Below are 6,423 nucleotides of genomic sequence, written 5' to 3'. Positions count from 1 at the left end.
TGAATTAGGGACGCGGGTGGCGCTGTGGGCAAAACCTCAGCGCCTAGGACTTGCCGATCGCATGGTCAGCGATTCGAATCCCCGCGGCGGGGTGAGCTCCCGTCGTTCGGTCCCAGCTCCTGCCCACCTAGCAGTTCGAAAGCACCCTTAAGTGCAAGTAGATAAATAGGTACCGCTTTATAGCGGGAAGGTAAACGGCGTTTCCGTGTGCTGCTCTGGTGCCGGTTCGCCAGAGCAGCTTCGTCACGCTGGCCACGTGACCCGGAAGTGTCTGCGGACAGCGCTGGCTCCCGGCCTTTAGAGTGAGATGAGTGCACAACCCTAGAGTCTGTCAAGACTGGCTCATACGGGCAGGGGTACCTTTACCTTTACCTTTATGTTCATCTGAAGAAAAAGAGAGAGAAGACACTAGGTACCATTTTGTACACAGACCACAATAAACACCCTAGAGACATACAAGGCATGGTTTTAAAGAGGCAGTTCTGCCTTTTCCTAATGCGTCTCCCCCCCCCCCCTTTTTACAAAAGCAAATCCTGGAGACGTCCATCTCACTCCTCTCACATGCTAAAATGTGCAAAAAGACTCCAGCTCTGAAGACAAGAAAAACAACTGTTTGGGATAAGATGATGGGTCTGTTCCCCCCTGAGCCACTGCTTTTGCTGATGCTCTTGGAATGTGGAAATGAAAAGCATGTAACATATGTACTGTTTTCCCTGCGGACTTTTAAAAAGCCGCTAGAGTCACTTTATTTGATTTCCCCATTAAGTGTCTGCCTATCGGATGCTTTGGCTGACTGGAAAGGTCAAAGAACCTCCATCCATCTTGGGTTGTCCCCTTTCTTCCTAGTACAGGGCTATTTACCAAAGCTTGTTCATAACTGAAATAGGATTAAAAACTCAAGGTTAAAAATTCATCAAGCTGGAAAGGAGCTTGGAGAAAATCTTAGAACTGGAAACTCAAGCCCTGTGCAGAACTTTCAACCTTTGAACCCTCCCCTTTCAGAAGCTGGTGTTAGCCTAGCTACAGCGGGCAATATTTGGGCACTTTTCATAACTTCAGGCATGATAAGCCAGAATGAAGAACTGATTTTCCACAGCTGTCCTCTGTTGGTTTCCCTCTGAAATAGAAGGCAGAGAGGAGGAGCAATTTCAGGGTACCTCCACACTGCATGTATCTATGTATTTACTTACTTATTTTTTAAAAAAATCACTTATCTACTACAGTATCGTTAAAATATATCACAGTGGTTCACAACAATATAAAAACATAAAGTCAGAAAATAAAATAAAATCAAGTTTAAAACAAGTTAAGAGCAAACAGAAATCAGAAACAAACATCAACACACCATTGTGGGGTGTGTGCTATTAATTGACTGCTTGGGCCTGGAAGAATAGAAACATTTTCAGCAGGCATTTAAAAGTTGGCACAGAAGGTGCTGGCTGAATGATGCTCTGCAGGACTGGGCCAATGACAATACAGGGTCAGTTTCTGCTCACCATAATTCTGCGATCAGGATTCAAGCTGCACATGTTGTCATGCAACCAGTCCATGCAGAATGTAAGCACCCTCTGTATAAAGGTAAAGGGACCCCTGACCATTAGGTCCAGTCGTGGCCGACTGTGGGGTTGCGGTGCTCATCTCGCTTTATTGGCCGAGGGAGCCGGCGTACAGCTTCCGGGTCATGCGGCCAGCATGACTAAGCCGCTTCTGGCAAACCAGAGTAGTGGACGGAAATGCCGTTTACCTTCCCACTGGAGTGGTACCTATTTATCTACTTGCACTTTGACGTGCTTTCGAACTGCTAGGTTAGCAGGAGCAGGGACCGAGCAATGGGAGCTCACCCCGTCATGGGGATTCGAATCGCCGACCTTCTGATCGGCAAGCCCTAGGGTCTGTGGTTTAACCCACAGCGCCACCCACGTCCCATTTATGGACTTAATAGGTATCTATTTGCACATGTTGCCATGCAACCAGTCCATGCAGAATGTAGGCACCCTATATATAGAAAGGAGCAAACCAGTGATATTTTAGGGAGCAGGCTAGCAGGCGGGACCCATTATTTACATCATAGGAGCCTACACAACACAAAACACTGTTGCTGTATGTAGGTTTTATTTTATTTGTTTTTTGTCTTATATTTTGGAAATGTACATCCTGGTTTTTTTTCTTTAATTTGTTTGGGGGCCCCCAAGAGAGTGGGGCCCTACGCTATAGCTTGTTTAATTTATACATAAATCCAGCACGGCACTTACCAGAAATTTAGGAGCCCTTCAAGACTGGTAGGGTTTTTTGTTTTTTGTTTGGAAGTGGCTTCTGCAAAATGTAATTGAAACAATAATAGTCCACTACTGGGCCATCCACATATTGTGTTATGCTGACCCAGGTTCATCACTGATAGAGGGCTGCTCATACATAAATAAATAATGCGGGCTGGATGATGTTACTGTTGCGTGGATGCATAGCTGATAGAACAACCATACCCATTAATGGCTCTGTGTCAACCTTGGATGGTTGGAGGTCTCAATTGGAGTTCCAACAGGCTTCGTCATGAGCCCCTGACTGTTGAACATCTTTATCCATGAGTGGGGTAGAGAAATAGAGGGGATGCTTGTCAAATCTACAAATGACACAAAACTGGGAGGGGTAGCTAACACCATAAAAGACAGAATAAATATTAAAAATGAATCTGACCGGCCGGAAAGCTCAGCCAAAACCAACAGGATGAAATCCAACAGAGACAAAAGCAAAGACCTGTATTTTGGCACCAAGAATGAGAAGCGCAAATTAGGGTTAGGGGAGATCTGGCTTGGCTACCAACCTTGCAGAAGCTAAGCAGGTCTGGGTCTGGTCAGTGCCTGGATGGGAGACCTCTTGGGAACCACATGTGCCACCATCTTGGATTCCATGATGTAAGAAATAATAAATACGAACAAAATAGTAACAGTAAACTATTAGGCTGCATTAACTGAAAGATGGTGTCCGGATCAAAATAAATTAACAGTTCCACTGTACAGTGGTACCTCAGGTTACATACGCTTCAGGTTACATATGCTTCAGGTTACAGACTCCGCTAACCCAGAAATAGTGCTTCAGGTTAAGAACTTTGCTTCAAGATGAGAACAGAAATCGGGCTCCGGTGGTGCGGCGGCAGCAGGAGGCCCCATTAGCTAAAGTTAAGAACAGTTAAGAACAGTTTCAGGTTAAGTATGGACCTCCAGAACGAATTAAGTACTTAACCTGAGGTACCACTGTATTCTGCACTGGTCAGACTGTTTCTGGAAAACTGCGTCCATGTACTTCGTATATGCCACTCTAGCAAGGTAAATATCAGCCTAGTAATGCAACACTAATTGATTTATTTTCCCCAGGCCTTTAAAAAAAGAAAAAAAGGTATGGTTTTTGCAAACTTGCTCCCAGCACTTTAAACAGTAGTTGGTCCAAATAAAAGTATCATCATATTTCCTCTTTGTTTCAGGGGGAGCGATCTCTCGCCGATTTCATTTCTGCCTCTCTCCATGTTTTGGGCAGGGAAAAGTGAACCTGCAGCTTTTAAAGCACATTCCTGGGTTGCCTACGAAAATAAAAAAAGTGTTAACTGATGCATGTTGCAAACATTTCCCTTTCCCTACATGCTCCAGTCCCTTTGAAGTCAATATGAAACCTCCATTCATAAAAGGCCTTTAGGCAAAATACTACTTTTCAGTCAATGCCACAGATCTCACTAGCCACTTGCATTAAGCACAGTATATACATTTGCTCTTTTCCCCCGTGAAAGCTTATGTGTACACCTAATTCAGACTGAGTGTTTGAGGGGCTGGATAACCACAGGGACCCATCGTGCCTCCAGGCCATACTGCAGTTTCTCATTACAAATAACATAGGAAGAAGTCTGTGTATGTCTCCCTGAGTTTGGGTTTTGATGCTCTGGAATTTCTCGCAAACCAGATATTTGTTATGATTTATCTCACGTTTATTGTGGCAGATCCCTAATAGAAAAGGGTGTTGGTAGGGTAAACTTTTTTTGGCTAAGTGTTTTCAGGACAGTAGCTGGTATTAGAAAGGGATTAAAAGAGCTATTTAACAAATAACCAACTGCAAAAGTGCCCAGAGAAATCAATCCACATTTCAGTTGCAGAGTGCAGTTTTGAAAAGTCCATTTTGTAAAAGTCATGATTTCAGGGGTGTAAATACTCTGCATTAGTATTATTATTACTAAACTTAATTTACTTGCCAATATATTATTATTATTATTATTTATTTCACTTGTTTCAGGACAAACCAGATTTTGCCCCTAGAAAATGTGCCATATGAAGAGATTGTGTATGCTTAGTGTCAGGGAACTGCCATCGGAGCCAAGAGTGGAGGTAAGGCTCCCCAACGATGCAGGAGAAGGGACCAGCTGGGAGAGAGAGAACACTTCCTTTGGGGAAGGAAATCGGCGTGACACCAGGAAGAAAGGGGAGCAGGGAAGGACTTCGGAGAGATGGCTCCAAGACTCTTCCACAGAGACCAGCGGGGAGAGCCCAGGACCTCCGCTGGCCACGCCCACTCTGCGCAGAAGACTTCCGCGCAGGGAGGCTAGGCGGAGACTTGGCGTCAAAGAGCTTTTATGTTGGAAGAAGTTCAGGAAACGCCCACTGACGGATTCTGCCAGTGACTGACACAGCCACGGAGAAAGGGCTGTCCAGCCAGGGAAAGGTTTAGCCAGACAAAGTTGCCTTGAGCAGCAGCCACCTTACGCACGAGCAACCCCCAATTCCCTTTACACTTAGCAAATCTGCATATATGTTCTTATTCTGTACTGGGTAAAGACAGGGGTGCAGGTTTTTGAAATGTTGTTGTTGATCTCTCACCAGACACTAAAGTTACAGGTACAGTGAGAATCATGAGAAGTACTACACATAAATTAGGGTAAGTACCTTGAATGTTGCACTTACAAATACATTGAAGGACTTACCAAGCTGTGCGTTTTTCTTGAGGGTGAGATAACCTAAAAGAATTATTGATCTCACTCAGCAACTTTGTTGAATCAGTGCCTTGCTCAAGGTGCACAGATACATTGTGGGGTCAGTGTTAGGTGGGTGGAGATCCCGCCTTTTACCTGCCTCAGGCAGATATTCTGCTCAACAGCTGAGTTACTCTCAAGTGCCACCTCCCCGTTCTTCTTTAGCTCCTAGTCAGAGCCAGTACAAGAGATCAGAAGACAATATTCTCTCCACTCTGTCAAGGATCCAGAGATCACGCTAAGGGTGGCCAAATTCTGTGCGACTGCCATAAAACTTAGGGAACAAGCCGTGCTACCATAATGACTAAGGCCTTAAATGACAAGTTTAGGTTATATTTTAGTGATTAAGATTTAACGTATATATTTTTAACTGCTGCTATATCTGTATTGCCCGTGATACCCAATTGCAAATTCAAATGTACAGTGGTACCTCAGGTTACATACGCTTCAGGTTACATATGCTTCAGGTTACAGACTCCGCTAACCCAGAAATATTACCTCGAGTTAAGAACTTTGCTTCAGGATAAGAACAGAAATCGTGTTCTGGCGGCGCGGCGGCAGCAGGAGGCCCCCTTAGCTAAAGTGGTGCTTCAGGTTAAGAACAGTTTCAGGTTAAGAACAGACCTCCAGAACGAATTAAGTTCTTAACCCGAGGTGCCACTGTATCCGTATTTATTTTATGACTTCCCTGATATTGTATGTGAGCTGGAATTGGTCTGTGACCAAAATTAATAAATTCTATTCTATTCTCCAATCTGTTTAGGTTTCCTTGTGAAACGAAACCCGTGAAATGGTGAATCTGTTCTCCTTTCCCCTCTGACAAATACAAAATGGTGGCTGCCTTCTCCTGACATCCTGAACGAAGTGGGCAAGTGGGCATGGACAGAAGAAAAGGCATAGGGACAGCTCCTAGTCAAGGAAGTAGCGTAGTACTGATGTGAATGGGTCTGGCTCTAGTGGTTAGAAAGTCTTGTGTTTTGTGTTTTGTAGGAAGGCTTGTCTGCAATGTTGCTGAGCCAAAGACAGGGCAGGCTGAGACTGGCTAACTATAAAGGATACAGGTACGGTTTTGTACAAGGTTTCGGGGCCCCCTGAAGTGTGGGGGCCCCAGCCAATTACCCAATTTGTCCCCCCAAAAGTCACCACTGCATTCATCCAGGCTGGGAACCATAAGCAAGGTTTCAGCGAGGAGATTGAGTGCTTGCTAACCATGACTAGATCTGAACGACTCTTTGTCCAACTGAAGGAGATTGTAATGCTTCAACTGAATCCTGGATAGTTCGTCCCCTTAAATCACGCCCTTAAGAGTCATCTGTAGGTCATGTGGAACACAGTATCACTTTTGAAACAGGAATGTAACTTCTAAAAATTACACATTAGGAAGGTATACAGGTTACCGGTGCCTCAGGACATTCTAA

The sequence above is a fragment of the Podarcis filfolensis genome (genome assembly GCF_964270895.1).
Source record: "Podarcis filfolensis genome assembly, chromosome: 3".
Lineage (NCBI taxonomy): Eukaryota > Metazoa > Chordata > Lepidosauria > Squamata > Lacertidae > Podarcis > Podarcis filfolensis.
The sequence above is the reverse complement of the archived record's forward strand: the minus strand, read 5'-3'. Positions refer to the sequence as shown.